This window comes from Falco punctatus (assembly GCF_963210335.1).
Source record: "Falco punctatus genome assembly, chromosome: 6".
Taxonomy (NCBI): domain Eukaryota; kingdom Metazoa; phylum Chordata; class Aves; order Falconiformes; family Falconidae; genus Falco; species Falco punctatus.
Window position 1 is genome coordinate 2099778 of NC_137585.1, and position 19672 is coordinate 2119449.

The 19672-nt window shown below is 43.7% G+C and overlaps 1 protein-coding gene across 1 annotated transcript in view; it reads left to right on the forward strand.

The window, feature by feature from the left end:
• LOC308065694 (sperm-associated antigen 17-like) overlaps positions 1-19672 on the forward strand; it is a 67135-nt gene that overhangs the window by 13051 nt on the left and 34412 nt on the right. Inside the window, exon 1 of the mRNA XM_080391892.1 lies at positions 1-19672. This exon is cut by the window's left edge and continues 13051 nt beyond it; it is cut by the window's right edge and continues 22449 nt beyond it. The gene's annotated coding sequence lies outside the window, so the exon portion shown is untranslated.

Consider the following 19672-nt stretch of genomic DNA (forward strand, 5'->3'; position numbering starts at 1 on the left):
ACAGCCGTTTAGCACATGGAGAGTCTGGTGGGCAACTTATGTAGACGAATAAATTAAGGCTAAGAATGCACGCTAAGATGAAAATCAAAGCTGTCTGTTTTATTGGAAAGGCATCTGCAAATGAGAAGGGAGGAAATTGGTATCTCATTAAAAATGGGAAAGAGAACGACAGCAAAAGAGAGAGAGAGAGGAAACTGAAATCTCATTAAAATAACTGGAGAGTCTGTCCTAATTATATGTTTCCAATTGCTAACAAGAGGATATTTGTTAGAGGCTCAGAGTGCTTTTCCTCCAACCAAAACAAACAATATTAACGGCATTATTGTGTCTCCTTGGTGCAAGTAGTAGTGACAGAATCTTTTTCAAAACAAACACTTCAGGGCTGGAGATCAGCAAAGTTAATACAAGCAAAAAAGGTCAATTGCTTTTTCTCTTAATGACTCGTTGGAGTGTTGTGGCCTGACCTCTACCCTGCTGCATATAAAGTGGCAGGTGGGGCTTACAAAGAGGTAGCTCAGCTTAGTAAGGGACTTGTCCACAGGGCAGCAGAGGCAGCCTTGCCCTGCACTACAAAGCTAACAGCTCCCTTCAGCCTCACTGCGTGCCTGTGTCTTGTGCTGGAAAAGGGAGACTCGTCACTCACCTTTGAGCTCAAAGATAAGCCATCACGTCTAGCAAACAGCAAAGTGGATTGGATGCCAGAAACATGTTTATTCCTAGTTCTTCTACTGGCTGATTCCATGAGTTTGCAACCGTAGGCTTGCCTCAGCTTGCTTCTGTGGAGACCGAGGGTAAATATGCTTTCCCCTGTTATTTCAGGTTCCCAGTACAAATAAAATGGAGATAAAAGTTCTGCCACACTGCAGAAGCAAGCCTAGAACCTGCTTTGACTACTGAGCAAACTGCAACTCAGCTTGGTTGCAATACTCCAGAATTTGTCCCTCAAATAGCCACAGTCAGGTTTGGGAAACCCATTGCAGGTTATAATGGGGCTCACAGCTGCGAAGGGCTGACCCTGCAGCCTTCAGCCTTATCTCTGCCTCCTCTGCTGGTGATGGTGACACAAGGTTCAGCCACCAGTTGGATGACTGTAACTGGGACTCAGTCAGTCTAGTCCCAGCTAAATGCTTACTTAGCAAAAACCAGCAGCCTGCTCCAAGCAAAAGTAAGAAAGGCACATTTTACACAGCCTGGACCAAGGAGGCTAAAACCCGCTAGAAATGGTGAGCTGGTTGTGATGACATGCCTTTGCCCAGGATCCCTCTAACAGAACCTCAAATCCAACCCAAAGCACAGTGTCCCTACAGTACAAGATCCCTGTCTCTTTTCCAACCCAAGAATTATCCAACATGTCATACAGGATATGTTGCAGGTATAAGGATGGTATAAGGTGCCATCTGAAACAGCACAAAATTCTCCATCTAGAAATGATCCACCTAGCACGCTATCATCCTCCTCCAGATGAGGAACTTCTGTAATGTCTGGCATACTATCCTGTCCAGAGCTCTTCTCCAGGCTATCCAAACTGGTTTACCAAGCAGCCAACCTAGACAAAGCATTATCCTATAAAGCCGCGAAGTTTGGCTATGGGATACAGGAGGTTGTTGGCTGGCAGCAGCACAGCTTACTGGTCTCCAGACAGTATCTTTGCCTGTGCATGTGAATCTAATGAAAGCTGGATACAGCTACACCTTTCCTGCCATCACAACCCTACTCCAGCACCCTACAAAAAAATGCAGTTAGAGGTAGTAGGTGATGAATAGAGCTGCAGAGAAAGGCTGCTATTGAGAGTAATCCCAGGCAGAGGTAAAGATGAAGGATGCTAAGTGGATGGAAGAGAATGATTGCTGGGAGAAAACCATGAGGAATTCTCAGCAGGAGGCAAGGCAATGTTCACATCCCTGCTCAGCATTTGATCTTCCTCTTCCAAAGAGCTTGTGGTCCTTCACCCAGGATGGACAAGCTGCTTGTGTCCCAGAGGTGTTTTCGGAACCTCAGGCAGTGCAGCCCTCCAGCCCAGTGGTCCTGAAGGAGCTAAGAGCCAAACCCTGCCATGGGATAAGAGGTGGAGCAGTTGTGAGCACTTCCAGGTATACCTCAGTTTTTGTCCAAAAGAACCCAGGTGTCCAGTGTTGTGCTGCTCTGATGCCAGCCTTGGCTTTCACGCACACAGGCAGCATCACCACAGCATCATCACGTGTACTCATTCCCTGCCCCATAAGCTAACCAGCAGCAAAGCCAGGTTGTGAACAGATGGACCAGTGGCTCAGTCCTGATGTTCTCTGCTTGGAGAAAGTTGCCAGCCTTCTCACATTGGCTATGCCTGGTCCCACAAACTGTCATGATCCAGCTTGATCCAGCTAGTTCTAAAGGGTACTGCAGCATGTGTCTGCTCCCAAAAGTATACTCCACTTCTGCTTTATAGGAGCTCAAGGCCAAAGTACAAAGGGCATATTGGTCTGTGTGGTCAGGAGGCAGCTGTGTGATTCAGGGCAACAGGTCATTAGCAACATTCCTTAAATCATAGGTGGGTACCTTGAGGCCATGATGACTGATGTCTCCTTGGGAAGACAGGGTACTGGCCTGGTCATGTCTTTCCCAGGTTGCATAAGAATGGATGTAATGAACTGAGCTGTTGTAACTGGTCCCAGCGGCCATGGGTCTCCAAAGTAATTCAAAATAAGTTATATATTCCTTATGATTAACACGATCACAAGAACATCACAAGAACATGTGAATGTCATCCACTACCCCTCCTATCATGCTCCTGCAAAATCTTTTTTGGGTGAAGAGTCCCATTCAGTAGGTCCCGGCCTGGAGCATTATGGCTGAAGGCTAGCTTGCACTACTTGGCCAGAAGACATGGTTTATTCTTTTCAATGGAAAAAAAACAACCAACCAACCACCAGAAAACCCCCAAACAACAAGAAAGGACAAATCACCCAAGACAAGTCTAGGTGGCACATTGCAAGAAACTCACAGCCATTAGAAACTGATTAGCTATCTCAAGGCAACACTTCACCAAAATCATTATTATGCTGCCAAGAAGCAGGAAAAACTAGCTTGGTACCATCCTGTCTACTGACTCAGCTATACTGCTCTTGGAGCTAATTTTGAACACGGATTCTCCTCTGTCTCTTCCAGCCCGTGGAGTGGGCTATGTAGGCATAGCCTTGGTCTTCTCACCCTGTCTCAAGGGAAAGAAAACATATATGGCAGACTGTGAGATGTTCAGACATTGTGAGTGGATGAACAGAACCAGGCTCAAGTGAACATCACTTTTAGCTAGTAATCACTTCTGACTTACAAGGACCAAACTAAAAGCAAATTGACTACTTAGTGACTTGGTTTGATAATGCTACTAAAATCAACATACAAAATAAACATGTCAGATTTTACTAGAAGGAGCTGACAGCCCACCAAATTCAGTTTATGATCTCTTCGTCATAAAACAAAATCCAGAAGTACCTTTCCCTCTGCTTATTGTTTTTACAGCCTATAGCCAAGCTGCCATTAAACTTATGTCAGTCTAACAGGGAAGGCTGGCTCTAATTTATGTTGCTATGAAACATAGTGGACTTCTGCTATTCTATAAATACTTAGAATGATAAGGACCAAAAAGGCCTTCAGTTACTTCATGATGTTCAGAGGAACTATACATCTGTTGTGGAAGCCATGGGGAAGTGAAGGAATGCACTGGTCAACGTGGGTGAGACTTGCCTATGCAAATGCAACGGGGGCCAGAATCAGACTACCTTCATTCCAATTTCCTTTCTTCCCTTCTCCACTTCTTTTCTTTTTCACAGACGATTTCTCTGATAATCCTGCATGCTGGTATTACCAGCAACACACAAGTGTGTCTAAAACCTTGACGACAGTAATTAATGTATTCCATCAGCACCCATGTCTCACAGCCAGCTGTTTTGTTGTGAAATCTGCCAAGCCCTAGAGGCAGAAAACTGTGCCCCCTCCTTCCACTCCATACAATGTCTGGTGTAACTTTCATTTAACGATTAGTGGCTTTATTCAATCAATCAGCATAGGGCGTGGGTTACACTACTCTCAGGGGCATCCAGCAAAACCTGATCTGATAGAAAGCACTCTGCTGAGGGAGCAATGCCTATCAGAAGAGTAGTTGCAGGTGGAGAAATAAGAGAGGAAAGAGAGGAGGCCTTTTAGGGAGAGAAATACCACTTCTGTTCTGCTTAGTTATCAGAGTGTACAATAGGATGCCTAGGGAAGAAAGATCTTGGCTGTCAGAGTAGGCACATTAAGATCAGAGCTATGCTCGATTATTGCAGTGACCACCAGACTGTGCATCTGGGCTTTCTGTGTTACTCTATTCCAAGCACAGTCTGAGAAACCTGTTCTGTACTGCCAAGCCCCCGTAACTGCCGTGCAAGGAAAGCTCCATTGTTAATGGCACTCAAAATAGGAAGGGAGTGCTTTTATATATCATACATATTTGTCAACCTGCAAGTAGAAAAGGAACTTCTGATCATCTATAAAGAAAATAATTTATCCAAGATTTAGAGGAGCTAGAAATGGAAAACCACTTTAACAAATCCTCTTTAAAAAACCTTCACATTGACTAATGAGTTTATGAGTCATTAAGGTTACTGCTGTCCTCTGATTCACAGCAAGAATGTGCACACAAATGAATTTTCTATTAATACCGTCTCAGTAAAGGCAAAGGAAACTCAGGTAAAGAGACGGGACTTGAACTTTGCCCTCAAAACAGGTAGGTTTATAGCCTTCCTCAAATCAGTAGCATCAAGGCAGTAGTATCAACGCATTATCCACCAGGAACATTACACTTTTAACATGGTGGATGTGAATGTTCCAGAAGCTCAGTTTTCCCTGGACCTGTTCCCTAGCCAAACCTACTTGGAGGCTCTCAGTCTATGTTGGCTGCCTTAGAAGCCTTAAAATCCACCACCTATTCCCTCCTGAGCCACACTGTGAGCTGCAGTTGTCATTTTTGGTTCCTGCACTCCAGGTCTTTTGTTTGCAATAGCCTTCTCCACCTTCACTCTTGCACCTTTCACCTTCTCCTTGCACAGTAGGCCTATGTGCTTTATTTCCACCTTCACAACTCTGTTCTTAGCTCTCTCTCATCCATGAATTAGGAAGGCCTCCGTGTTACCAGCCGTGATTTACTGAGTGGATGAAGCAGCTGTGCATCCTTCAACTAGAGCTGCCTGTCACTGCATATACACCTGCAACAGCTGAAGTAGCTGTCACTGCTCACCCTCCCAGCTCAGGACAGCACTACGCTGCCTAATGTTGCTGACAACAAATGCTTTCTACCCTTGTGAGGCTAGATGTTTTCCTACGCTGTTGCCACCTTCTCCAAAATATCCTGGACTGGCCACATTTAGGAGCTTTGCTTCTTATCTCCCAGTAGTTTTTTTTTTATTTCCAGGACTCCTCTCTTTTAGCCAGAGTTTGGGTCTTCTTATTCTCTTTTACCTAACACGTGGTAAAGTTAAATTACTTTCATAAAGTCATGGGGGGAAAAAAGGGAAAGCAATAACTTTCTGATTTCTAGAAGAAAACCAAGCTTGACACTTCACTGTAAAACAACCAGTGATGCTACCATGTGCATGTGTAATTTTTTTTTCATAGGCTTTCCAAAGTTTGCTAGACCGAAGTCCCCATACCTGGACGATGTTGACTGAAGAGTGTGCAACCCCATTTGATCCACCTCTCTTTTGCAGAAAAAGCAGAAATCGGCCCTTATCAATCATTACTGTAAGCGACAAACACCCTCAGTGGATAGGTGGGTTATTTAAAAATAGGTAAAGACTCCCTCCTGTGGAGGTTATGAACTCTGCAAAACCCTATCTGGTTTTGAGTCTGCTCTGCAGGGGAAGTTGCAGGTCCTAAATAGTGTTCAGGACAGGCATTAGCTCTGGGGACAAACCCCTACAAAGATGTAGGCAGGCAGGCAGAGTCAGTGGCATCTAAATCTACATTTCTTAGCCTGAAAAAACCCTTTTTTTTGAAAGATTTGTTTGAAAGATTATTTTTTTTTTAAAGATTCACCTGCTGCCTACATCAGCTGGCAGCTACAGCGGGGTAGCTGTGCATCACCAAACCATTTTTGGAACAATTAACAATGGCTGTGACATCGTCTGTCACCTCGTGCCTGATCTCAGGCAATTTTGATGCCGTGAGAGGTGCAGGGCCAGGGGTAACTGGGGGCATCTGTGGCTCATGGGGGAAATTCTGCCCCAATTGATGTTTCTGATGACATCAGAAACCTTCATAAAGAGCTTCTTCCAGTCAACGGCCATAAAAAGCAAAGGGGCACCTGTGAAAGGCCGCATGAATGAACACTGGGGGTCTGGCAGCTGAGGTCTGAGCTCCACAGACAGCTCAAGTTTTAACACTTAAAGTTTCTCAGGCACCCCCATGTGTGGGCAGACCCTGCCCCAGCCCAGCCAGCCCGGCTCAGTGCCCACCTTACATCAAAGCCCCCCTTCACGTCCATAAACCAGGTGCTGCTCCACACCTTTCCCCGGCACTGGGACTGACAGGCATCCCCTGGGATGGACTCCATTCCCCAACCATGGCTGCCAAGCAGAGCCCAGCCGGCCTAGCTGGTGTGTGGAGGCCATCGTGGCTGCTCTCCTTCTGGCTCACCCTGGGCTGCAGAGAGCCCTGGGGCCAAGGGAGCCATGGCCACCTAAGCATGCCCCCCAGCAGCCCTGGGCCTTGCGTCTGCCCATGGGGGCTGCTGCTGCTTCTCCCACCTCAGCCACCCCCTGTCCCGCCGCCATGTTGCAGGGCACAGGGCCACTGCGGGGGCAGCCAGAGGAAAGGGGCATGCTGCCTCCTTGCTGCCCCTGCCTGGCTCCTGCCCTCACCCAGGGAAAGCTGCTGTTCTCAGATCCTTAGAGCCCAAGCAACCCTCCTCAGGCTACCTGTCCTGCCTTCGTCGCCCTCACTCTGCCATTGCAAAGGGTCTGTGGGGCCTCCATGACACAGACCCCTGAGGGAGCCCGGAGCAGGGCAGCTCACGTCCCCACGGGGTGACAGGCAAGGCGAGCAGAGACACAAACACATTTGCCCATTGCTGAGCAGACTTTGCCATTGGTTTCTCTCCCATCACGGCCCTTGGTCAGTTATTTGAGAAGAAACATGGGACGGTGGCAAATAGCTGGGTGGTGGCTGAGGGGAGAAGGCCTTGAGGCAGCCATGGCTGAAAGCGAGGCAGGGCGTGATGGTGGGCAGCCCCCTGTGGTGCTCGGTACAGTGGGGGCTTGTTGGAGGGGAGTTCAAGACCAGTAGCAAGTGCATTTCAGCATCCCAAAGAAGCCAACTTCTTTAACTCCTTCCCAGTCTGAGGCTGGCCATTTAGGCTTCCCAGAGGCAAAGGAGCCTTTGTGCATTTTATTTCTCCCTGAAGATTTGCAGTCAGCTCTACCATCCACCTGCCACCCTGCCAAAAATAATGTAAACAAGACCCTTCTGTTTAGTCTGTAGCCAAGAAAATCTCTTACATTTTGAACAACTCTGGTCCTGATGATCAGGGTTTTTTGAACACACACTTTTTTTTTTTTTCCCCCTTTTTCTTTCACTTCTACTGCATTTAGTGGCTTGTAGATGGTGTGTTCTGTATCTATGCACAGCCTCACTTCTACATGTCCAGGGTTAAACTCGAAGCATGGCTCGGAGGGCTGCATTACTACATTTAGGGGTATCCGAGTATGAAAGTAAAATGTGCTGGATACAGTAACTACCCTGCAGCAATGTTGGTGCTTCTTGCAGAAGACCTGTGGTAGCTCTGTGGAAAGAGAAGGATGTTTTTACTTCTTCCTTCATCTATCTTTTTATAGACAGTTATGTGCTGCTGGGGAAGGGCACCCAGTAGGCAGAAGGCTGTTTTAAAACATGATAATTGCTTTTGTTGCAGGTAATTGTTTTAATATGATTTATGATTAATTTCACATTTCAAAATGCCTTTATTTATTTATTTATTTAGTATACCTTGAGCAAAAAGCATCTGAACACATCATACAATAGGACTTTTTTTCACTTGCATAACTAAGAGACATGCAATGGGTTTGTGGTCAAACTTTCTAAAAACTTTTACCTCCAGAGGCTGAGACCATGCACTGAAATGGGAGATTATAATGAAAGTCCAAACATAACCTTAATGATAGGTTTTGCTGTTTTGAAAGCTATAATATAGGGTAACTACTTGTACCAGCCTAGCATATGGGGGACTCCTTTTTTCTCTGACACTTACAAAAACTTCCTTTGAGCTAGGTAAATATATTTGGGTTCCTTAACTGAATCACCAAAAGAAAAGATAAAAAGGAATAAAATTACAAGAAAAAAAAAAGGCTTATCAGTTCCATCTAGTTCAAGCTTCCAAAATAGCAAGAGAATCCTGCCAAACCTCTAATGACATGAGGTTCACTCATTCCCTGACCCGATCTTGTGTTTTTAATTCCACACTGGGATAGAAAATTTCACTAGCCCCTTTTGGAGCTGCACGTCTTGTCATGTATTGTCTGCTCTTTCTGTACTGGGAGCACCTATGGTCGTAGAAAAATAAGAGCAACAAAGAGGACCCAGAGGAGGAGAAGACAGAGAAAAGGATGGTTATGTGGAAAAGCCAGAAGATAGGAAAAGCTGAAGGGATACACAAATTGAGAAGGAAAATACAGGGGAAGGAGAAAAGGGGAGGAAGGTGATGAAAGGAATAGAAGTGGCCCTCAGAAAGAAAAGGAGGTTATGGAGAGGTATTTTACTTTCCCATCCATCTGTTAGCAGAGAAAGCCATAGAATTGCACTCCTCATTTCATTGTGCACTTGATGGAATTCTCCCATCTGGTTTGACATACCAGCTGAATCTACAATCCACCCTGTAGCCTCTACAAATACGTCAATCAAAACGACCTGCTGTGAAAGCTGTGAGAAGGCACTCTTTTGTGTTATCCTCACATGCATGTTAGACCCACACAGAATCCCTGCTGTATCTTATTTTCAATCACAGGACATTGGAAAGCTCCTGCAGATGTTATTTTTGCCATGCAAGTAAAGGAATATTGTGATGTGACTAAACCATGAAAGATGAGAAAAAGCCATGAAATGGAGTCTGGTGTGTGAGCTAGCAGAAGGGGATCAGTCACACATGGGAGGCTCTGACACAGGACAAGCTCAACACTCTTTTACATGACTCATTCTGGAACCATGGAGACAACCAGCTTTGCAAATATTGCTAGAGAACTGATGATGAAATTGCTACAGTCAACCCAGATGTTTCTATAAAGAAACCCTTCAAGAAACTCCTGAAGCATCAGTGATGGCCAAAGAAAACTTCCCCATTACACCACAGAGCAATTTAAACAAGTTTCACCATCCAGCTGCAGGAGCTTTCCTTGGGGTTCTGTTCTTTCTTTCTCTTGTGCATCCCAGATGTTCTTGGACCTACAAAGTCAGTTCAGTGACTCAGTAACAGGTATAAATCCCTCACCTCACAGGAAGTTTGAGGAATAGCTTCACTGTATTGCAATGTTAAGTTTAGATTTAGTTATATTCTGAGGAAGCTGCCAGACATACACAGCCTGCTTGGTCTGCCATTGCCAAGCTGGGCTTTGTCCGGATACTCACAGTTATATGAGTGCTAGAGCTACTCCTTACTTGTGTAAGTAGTACACGCGATAGGTAAATGATAATTGTTCAGGTTTGCACATCACTATTCAAATGACATACACCTGAACTCCCTGTTGGTACTACAGATAACATGGAACTCTAAGCTATACAAAGTACTTTGGGGGATTTTCCCTGTAAAATGTCAGGGTTTTTTTTCTCACCTTATGACCAAGCTTCCAAAGGAGAGACAGAGCCTGAATAAAAGCCCCATGTTTTCTTAAGATCATTCTACTCTATTATCTTTTCATCTTCTACCATATGCTTCCTTCACATTTCTATTCCTATCAGATATATTGGGAAGTATTCCTATCTCTTTTTTTATTTTAGCAAATAATGCAATTAATTCTAACCCCATTGTGTACATTGACCTCAAGTGAGAAACTTTGTGAAGAGGACTGTGTCAGTACTTTCACATTTCTGGTACACAGTGGCAGAAGTGAAATCAGAATTATTTTGTGAGCATGCTGAGCATGTGGACTGTAGGAGGACATCCATCAACCTATGGAACAACGATGATCAGTAGAGTGGCTGGGTGGAGACTAGCAATAAAATACATAACAAATACAAAAAATGCATAACCCCCCCAAAATGTAACAAATATAATAAAGAGGCATTATTTGTCCCTCTTTCAGAGACAGGTAAAGTCAGAAGCATAATTTTCTTGGAAGTCCTTCGCACTGACTCAGAGAAAGGCATAAATGCCCAGCAGCCTTACCCCCACCTCCTAGTTCTGAACATCAGATGCCTATACATTTTCATTGGTTCATACTCCTGGTACATGGTCTTCTGCAAAAACAATTGGCATATATTTACATTTAGGGCTCTTCTGTGAAGGCAGGCACGCTATTTCAGAATAACAAGAACCTGACCAGAAGATGCGTTAGGATATGTTGCTACTATTTCCTTCTGACAGGTAGTCACAACTTAAATAGATGTGTCTGGGTGGGAAACTGATACAGCATTGAGTACTTGTCTATGATCCCCGATAGAGTCCTTGGATGCTTCAGTGATTAATTCATTTCAGCTTTAACAGAGTTGCTTTACTGGCCCTGCTGAAGTTAAGCTTTCATTTGGCCTGCAATTGGATCTTAATCACCCATCTCAAAGGTATGGGGAGACAATCTGAGCCAACCTGATGACTCAGTGTCATGCTAAGCAGGTCACACTTGTCCTAAAAGGTTGTGTAAGGAGGGGGGAGTGGGGGGAGTTCACCAAGATGAAGCTAAACTGATCTGTGCTGATCTCAATCAAGCCTCTGTCCAGCAGTAAATCAGATCCTGTGACACAAGTAATCAAAATAGAAATCTGATGTGTGAGTGTCTTTGTGAGCTGAAGGCTGTTCCTTCTTTAGACAGCAGACTGGTAAAATGATGCCTCACATAAACTGAGGTGGGAACAGCTTCAGTAAGGCCTAGTGTATCAAGCAGATTTTCTGTTCATAGTGAGAACACCGAAAGTGCCACAGCAGTTGGTTTTGTTGCTGAGTTCCGATGCAAGGAATGCCAGTTCTCTCACACATGTTCTGAGAAAACCAAGAGCCTCTGTTTTAGAAGAAATAGAGAAGAAATGAGAAAAGTTGACTGAGGTTCAGTTTGTGCTTTCTGTATTTACACTGGGTTCTTGAGCACTGGATAAATGGAGTTTCAAAATCTGAGTAAATAAGCAGCCTCTTGACCTCTCCTTTTAAAGGGTGTTTCCCTACAGTGTCTTCTCCAGGAGCCTTCCTTGCTACCCTGCTTCACAAAATCCCACCTTCCATTCCCTATCAGGTTACCAAGGTGAAGTTTTAAATAGGGGAAGCCTCATATGGGAGAACTGCTCTCCTTTTCCTCTTTTCCTGTCATAAGATCAGAGGCACAGCCACCACATGCCAAAAATGCCAGCATCCCACATCATGTGAGGGGCGTACATGTGGTCGCATAATAGGGAATAACAGTCAGGCATGTGACCAGCTCACTCCTTGTCACCTGATAGAAGGGCGGGCTGCAGGGACTTCAGAAATGAGGATGGCAAAGAAGAAACCAACAGACAAATTAATCTAGTCTGGAACACACTCCTTCTGCAGCCACCTCCAAAAACTCTCAAGTGACACTTCCTTCTATTTACAGGCAGCAGGAAGGCTGTCCTAGCAGACAATGCCTTGGCCATGTCTTGGTCAATCACCTGGCTGATCTATAGCAATGTTATAGAGTTCGGGAGGAAGCCTTTAGCCCATAAGAAATTCCAGCTACATACAGAGGGAGGTTATCATTTCATCCATACAGATTTGTGAGCTGTGATGTCTGATCTCCCTATGTGTGTATTCTAAAAATGTGCAAAACCAGAATCAGAATATAGAAAATCAGGATCAACATCTTCTCTAACATCTGCTGCTCCACACACCTGTCATGCTTTTTTGATATAGTCTTTTCTAATACAAACACCAAGCAGTATGTTCATCTAACTTTTATAAATATAAATAACATACAAAAATGTTAATAAATGTGTTTCTCCCCATGAAACAGCCTTTTCCCTTCCAGCAGCAGCTTCTTCCACTCCTATCTCCACTGTTCTGGATCACTTCCTTCACCCATGTGTTCTCTGAGCCATCTCTTGTCCTGTCTACAGCATGCCTCCTTGGGTTCCTGTCCCTTCTGTGCCAGGAAACATGGTGTCTTAATGTACATTTTTGGGGTGGTTACAGGTCCTATCTGAACAAGGTGCAGGCAGTTGCATAAGCAGTAAGTGGATGGCTGATGCTAAGAAAGAGGAATGCACCTCAGTAAATCCATTCCTGAAAAGCCTCATCTGGGATGAGGTAATGCGATCGCCTCAAGTTTAACACAGCTAGAGCACAGATAGGGAAGTTTATATATTTGACAATTCATTCAGAACAAATCTTACATAGCAGGGTATGACAACACAGAGAGAAGCCTAAGCACGTACAACTTCCAGGGAACAAGTCTTTGAATCAGAGAAGAACCTTCTTCTCCCTCCAGCCTCTTGTTTCCATCATAATTTTGTCTGGAAGGGAACTTCCAGATGTGTTCTTTGTATGCCACTTAGCATAGAGATCTTTGTCCCATCACAGAGGCCTCTGAAACAATAAGTACCATGATGACAGTGATACATATTTAATGAAATCTATTGTGCCAGTCCCAGTCCTTGGCACGTCCCTAGACAAGCGATGGGAGATGTTTGGGAGCTGCTGCTTTAGCAAATGGCGACGCAATGACGACTGCTCCACTGGGGCCTTGTTACCTATAACTTTTGCCGCCTCAATTCAGTAGATTTTTGAATTTCATTTCCCTATTAGACCATTGCTTCTTTGAACTCACAAGTGCCTGTTCTGTCAGTCAAGTTCCATGTGAGTCACCTTCCTCTTCACGTCACAGAATTTGCCTGCTGACCAAAAGCTGGTCATGGCTTGAGGCTGAGCCGCAATCCAGCCACTGAGCTGCACGCAGAGCTGTGAGAGAGGGGCATGAGCCGACAGCTCCCCAGACAGCGTGTGCTTTACTGGGGAGACTTCAGCGTAACGTGGGTTGATGGTTCACAGAACAAACCACATCAGTTCAACAAACCAACCTCGTTAATTTGAGGGCATGCATCAAGGGTTTTGCTTGGTTGAGATATTAAATAAATAAATAGTCGTTATTCCTGAATCACTTTATTTTATTTTTTTCTTCTTCTCACAGAGGAAGTTTTGGCGGTTAAACTTTTGTGGTTTGATTCAGGAACAAAAATGAATGTTGAAATATTATGAACTCCCAGAATGGTACAATGTAGCTCACTCTGGTGTGCCATACAGAGTCCAGTTACAGTTTTAGTCTGCTGGAGCTGATTGCTAGTAATCAACTGCCTGCTGATCTCTGCTGAATTTTTCTGAGGGGGAAGTACAGGCATTATTTCTGTTCCTACTACCCATCCCAAGCTGGCTTTGAAGCTTTTGGGCCAACCTGAAATGGCAGTCTCTGAACTACAACATCTGGACATAGAGGTGCTTCCTGCTCTTGCACTTCTGTAAAAAAAGGTGGAGTCTCCAGAAAGGCAAAAGTGCCAGAAAAGATCAGTATCTTTGGCCATCTCAGCAGAATTTTGGGGTACTTAATCATATGAAACCCCTGTGCTTGTTGTACTGCTGGACTTGCATTCCAGGAGAGAATCGATCGCCTCAGGTAAGGTCTATTGGCAAGACATTTCTGTGGCTGCCCTTTGGTTTTGCACCACAGCTCTCTTAGCCCTCTGCTCACCCGAACTGTGTGCCTTTTTGTCCCCTGACATCTGGCGGAACTCTGATCTGACTTTGTGTAATGTAAGTGTGACTGAGCACTAATAAAAGAGGAATTCAGGTTTGTGTTCGTGTGGACATTCCAGTACTTAGCTTTTAATTTCTGCACAAATGTTTGGATTGAGCTGAGGTAAGGTGCTTCCAATATAAAAATAAAATATACCTGAGAAATTCTAATTAATTCACTGGATATTCATAAGCTATCCTGACATGCTGAAGTATTACTGTTAATGATAAAATTATCTACATATAAAATTAATTAAACAGTCAGAGTTTGTATCAGTGCTGAATCACTTTTCTATGTGGCACCTTATGAACCATATTTCTTTTCCTTAGCTGATCATTCTTCTCAACAAATTTTACTGTGATTTTTTACTAAGTGGAAAAACCTTGATTTGAAGAATATTCAATCAAAACCACCAAAACCAAAAATGAGACTATGTGTTCCATAGAAATGTTCCAAGAAGCTGTATATATTATCATTTGATTCTACTATACTTTTAAAGAATTGTCTTTTTAAAAAGTATTCCCAAAAATAACTTTTGGGGAAAAAAAATATTAAAATTAGCTACTTCAAACTCATGAGCCATTTGCTATTAACATTTTCCAACTTGAGATCAGACTTTTGAGCACTAATGTGGAGTGTATCTTAAAGGACAGTACAACAGAGCAGCAAAGTAATATTTCTTTCCTGCTGGCACACTTAACCACAAACCGATTGAGTCCAAAGTATTCTCAATGAGCTGATCTTAGAGCTGGGAATAAAACTTCAGGCTTCTGGCTTGAAATCCACTATTTGAACACTATTAAAATAATGAATACAAATAATGGAGTGATAAATAGTACTGTGCCTGTGCCAGGAATCCCCAGATGATACTTGCACTTAGCAAAAAAAAGAGGAGAAATTTAATTCTGCATTAGGAAGAAGATTGTCTGCTTTAGGAATCTCAGCCCTTGATAGCATCAGTGTCTGAAGAGAGCAGCTGTGCAAGCAGCAGATAAATTCACACTCTGCTTCGATGTCTGATCAGAATGAATTCTTGAAATGTTGTCTTTTGTAAACTGCGTAAAAGGCTGAGATTCCCGAAGAAACAGTTCTGTGTCCAGCACTTTGCAGCCTGTGTTCCAGAGCATGTGTCTTGTGAACAAAGCAAGGTGCATGCAGGTACTGAGATACAGAGATCCCTCTTGTGGGTGTTTCCCCACAAGCTGCGAAGGTAACCTGTGTAGCCCAGGTGGCTGTTTCACGTGGCAATGCCACCAGCACGTGAACAGAGCAAGTGCCTGAAAAAGGGGCATCAGTATTCGGAAGAACCCCGTGAAGCAGACAGCAGCACATGACTGTAGACTTTACTTAATAGCACGAGTATTTAAACCTCTGCTTTTTCTGCATTAAAGCTGTTATTATCTGAACTCCCCATCTTGGTTCCAAATATCTGGATTTTATCAAATTCACCTATTTTTGAGAAATTACCAAATAACAAAACCCATTTAGAAGGAGACAAGGAATAAAATCCTTCAGGAAAGTAACAGTTCCCTTTAAAAACCTGGAACGAGACTCCTATCTGCAATGCCAGATTGCAACAATGGCAAAGGAAAAAGTCATCAAAGAAAATGCTGACTTCATATCACACCTGACGGTAACAAACCCAGCTGCAATTTCAAGCAAGGGAACAGTACTTCTCCCTCATCACTTTAAAGTCTGCTCTGTTTTAAGGTTCCTGTTAAGTTTGACAGTTTAAAGGGGCATTTAATGGAATTTCTCCTCGAACCTTGTATTATGCTTTAGCTCTGGAAGGAAAACTTGCCACTTTTGCTGCAGCCATGCCAGCAGTGTGGCAATGTGCGCTATGCGTGATCATCCATTTGGGACAGGAGTGAGATGGTCACTTGCACAGACCTTTTATAGCCATCTGAAGATCGAATGACCTGCTGTGGTTCTAATCAGGGCTCAGCTCTGTGGGAACTGCCAAGAGGAAAAGGCCAAAGGAGAGAGAGAATTCAAAGCTCACATCATAACAGCGATCAAGCGGGGCCATAGTTACAGGCGAACCACAGAAATAAGCAGGGTAAAAAAATTATCCAACTATCACAGGCATATTAATGCTGGTCGCATTCCAAAGCACTCATTACAGCACTCCAGTGTGGTTCCCTGTACAGCTGGTCAAATAATGCTCATCAAATAAACGATTTGACAAATTTTGCAGAGTTTCAAAAATAAATTATCCAAAAAAGTGTGCTTTTTTAATTATTCCCACAGCTGTAGTCTTGTGATGCTAGAAATATGTTCAAACTCACCTCTTCCCCTCAGCTAGCTCACTCTCTACATTTTCTTAATTCATGCTCCCCAGTTGCACTTTCTGAGCAACCCTGTTGAAATAAGTCTCTGGGTGCACATTGCAGCTTTCCCAAGCAACTCAAAATAGCAGCGTGGCGTACCTTGTCCAGTCCTCCTGTGCACCCCAAAGTTTTAACAATAAATCAGCATGTCGGTACACATGACACAGCCCAGAACCTTGAGGGTTTCTCCCAGACCAGTTAGGCATCCAGTTGTACTCCATCAACCCTCCAATGAAGTTAATGGCACCGTGTTGATTTATGCTGCGTGAGGATCTGCTCCATCATCACAAGGACCCAGGTCAATGGACATTTGAGAAAGGGTCCTGCTTAGCTGCCTGCCTGAGTTTGCTTCTCTGTTGTCTAGTACACTGGAGTTTGTAAATAAGTACAGTCCGGCAAATTTATAGTTTCCCTTGATAACCTTGTCTGAAAAAAATAAATACAGAACATATATTTATTGAATTTAATTGATTCCCCCTTCTTTATTAGTGGAGCCACCAAAATGGCTTTTGATCCATGTCAGTGTATACTGAGGGCTTCTCCCAAATAACTATAAACAGGTCAGCAAATTTCTCCGAGTTCTTCTGAGTGACTTTAAATGACAATCACGTTTGCACAGCCAAGGCTGTGCAGTCATCCCTGAATGCTAGACCTGATTGACGCAGTTCTCCACAGCTCTTGCTTGAAATCCCTTCAGGTGAGAAACATGTAGGCTAACTCATTCCTTTTTTTCACTAGACTTAGGAATAGAGATGCGATAGCAGGAAGATAGCTTATTCTTTATAAACAAAAAGAACTTAATTTCCTAGCCCTGCTGGACCAATTCCTTCAATAGCATTGTGTACATTTCATTAACAAGCAGAAATAACTCAAAACTATGCAGAAACATTTATTAAATTGTTTTGTTTTGATTGCAGGTTCAAAGCCCTTTTTCAAGAGGTGCCAGATACCCGGCAGATCAGCTCCTGCTCTTGCTTTTTCTAACCTTCATCCTTCTCTCGAACAGCAAAATTGTCGGTCGACAGGGGGAGGCTTCTGACCACGGGAAGCAGAAGCCTGGCCAGGACCAGGGCCAAGCTGCAGAGTTTTGCTGCCTGGTGAAACAACAGTGAATGATTAGTCTTTCCACTTAAAGAATTAAGTGTAAACCCCACCTGTTTGGAAAGGTTTGGCTTTTTATTATTTTTTTAGTAATACTTTGTGATGCATTAATTTAGAAAATCAAGCCAAACTTGGCATTTTCTCATAGCAAGGAAAGAGGACAAATGTTTTTTATCACTTACTCACTACTGCCATGATAACGAGGGACGTACAAGCATCAGGTTTATTAGCAAAATTATATGGGAACACCATATTTAGATTCAGAAGGCACTTACCACTTCAGTGATGTCTACTAAAATATGTGTATTCTGCATATGCGAAGCACACACAAATACAAGCCTCTCAAAACTTCTCATCTCTTTTTGACTATTTTTTTTCAGACTTGATGAACTGACTGTGGCTAAGAGAGGACAATGGAGAGATGTGCACTACTGCTTTAAATCCAAAGCAGGGGAAGGTCGTATGTAATAGTAAGCCTAGAAAGTAGCTTTGGAGATCGATTGATTTTCCTTAATCTAATAAAGTTGATGGGCAGGGGGAGGGTGCCTGTACTGATCCATAGCATTCTGGTAGTTCAACCCCCTCACAAATCCTCTGTAAAAATGGGTGTTTAGCAATTTTGCAGTCTCAGTGGGAAATTAAGTTGTGGATTGTTCTTATAATTAGGACAGGAGGAGTGGTGTGTGCTAATGGAGGCTGTGTTGGTGATTTTAGGCGCATGGCCAATAAGTATTTGTTAGGATCTGGGCAAAGATGTGCCAGTGCACTCCATAAAAACTCCTGAGCAGTCAAAGTAGTTCAGTAAAGTCACTGGGAAATTAAGCATTAGGGAAAAAAAAGCATTCAGAAACAGAAACAAGTGAAAATGAAAATCTATATCTAAAATGGAATCAAAATATTAAAAGAAGAAATAGAAAAAAGGAGCATGTTGACTTGGCTGATTCTGTATGGACTGCAAGAGTTCTTAAAACAAAATCTTACACATTTTAACTTTCTTTCTCTTTCCTCAGTTGTGTATTTTTTCACCTTTTTGTATCTTGTCACACGGGAGTGGCTTCCAACAGTACTTTTGTTATCTAAGGAGGAGCTTTTGATTCTGTCAGAATATTTGGGTTTTAAAACATGGGAGACAGAGGGGAGAGGACAGAGTCTAGGGGTGAGAGATGCCAGAAGGCACTAGACTGTTTTTTTCCAGATGCAGAATTACCATCTATTTTGATTCTTATAGGCCAGTCTTGAAACACAAAGGACATGCTTCCATCCTACAGGATTGCAATCTGGGACTGTTAGGCTCATAAATCCAAAGGATGCAGCCCTTTCTGGGGGGGGGGTGTCTTTCATCTTACTGTTCATGTACATGAAATCAGCTGGACGTGGGGTAAGTAGGGCTGGGCTCAAGTGTGGCTGTCACGCAGTGTCAGGAGCCTTCCTAGGAGCCAAGGGGTGAGAAAGCTGGGCTTGATCCGTGGTTTTGATCCAGCACAGCAGTGTTTCTGGTGGTTCCCAGCTAAGTGGGAAGTCACTGCAGGTACAAGAGCTGCTGCCACGGCCTCATGGGTAAGAAGGGTTGTGAAAAGTTTTCTTCCTTCAGCCACCTACACAAGTCCTAAAGGAGACTCAGAGAACAGCGTTGGAGCAACACTTACTTGTGGCAATGAAGAAGTCAATAGGAAAATGCAAAAAACCCCACCAAAGGTAAATGAAGCAGAGTAGGTGTGAGCACAGATGCTAGAGGGGCTCTTCGGGAAGAAAACCCGACCAAGGTCCTAAAAAGGCTGAGAAACAAGTGAGGAAGAAATGGAAATAAAGAGAAAGAAACAGAGAAATAGAAGGCGGCAGCATTTCACAGAAAATGTGCTGTGAGAGCAGCTGAGTGCGTGAATAGGGGCATTGGGCCAGTGCTGAAGAGGATGAAAACAAAAATAAATCTACACTCAGACCAAAACATCACTGATGCAGCCCATGAAGTCATTCAACATAAGGACTAGGCACCACAGGGTGAGGGAGAAAGAGGTGGACAGATAAAAAATTCAGACGAGAAACTGGAAAAAGAGCAAAAAGGAGGTTCATCAGCAGCCATCAGCCAGGATCCCCAGTGCGGTAGTTGGGTCAGCCTTGTCGTCAGGGGAAGACTTGGTTTCAGTGCCAGGGAGCAGGACCAAAGAGAAATCACAAGGTCTAAATGATCTTTTTAACTAACAAGCAGGGATTTGAGAGGAAGCAAATGGATGGAAGAGGGAAAAGGCATAAAGCTGGCTAGACTACATTGAGGAGAACGAGAGGGTGTAGGGA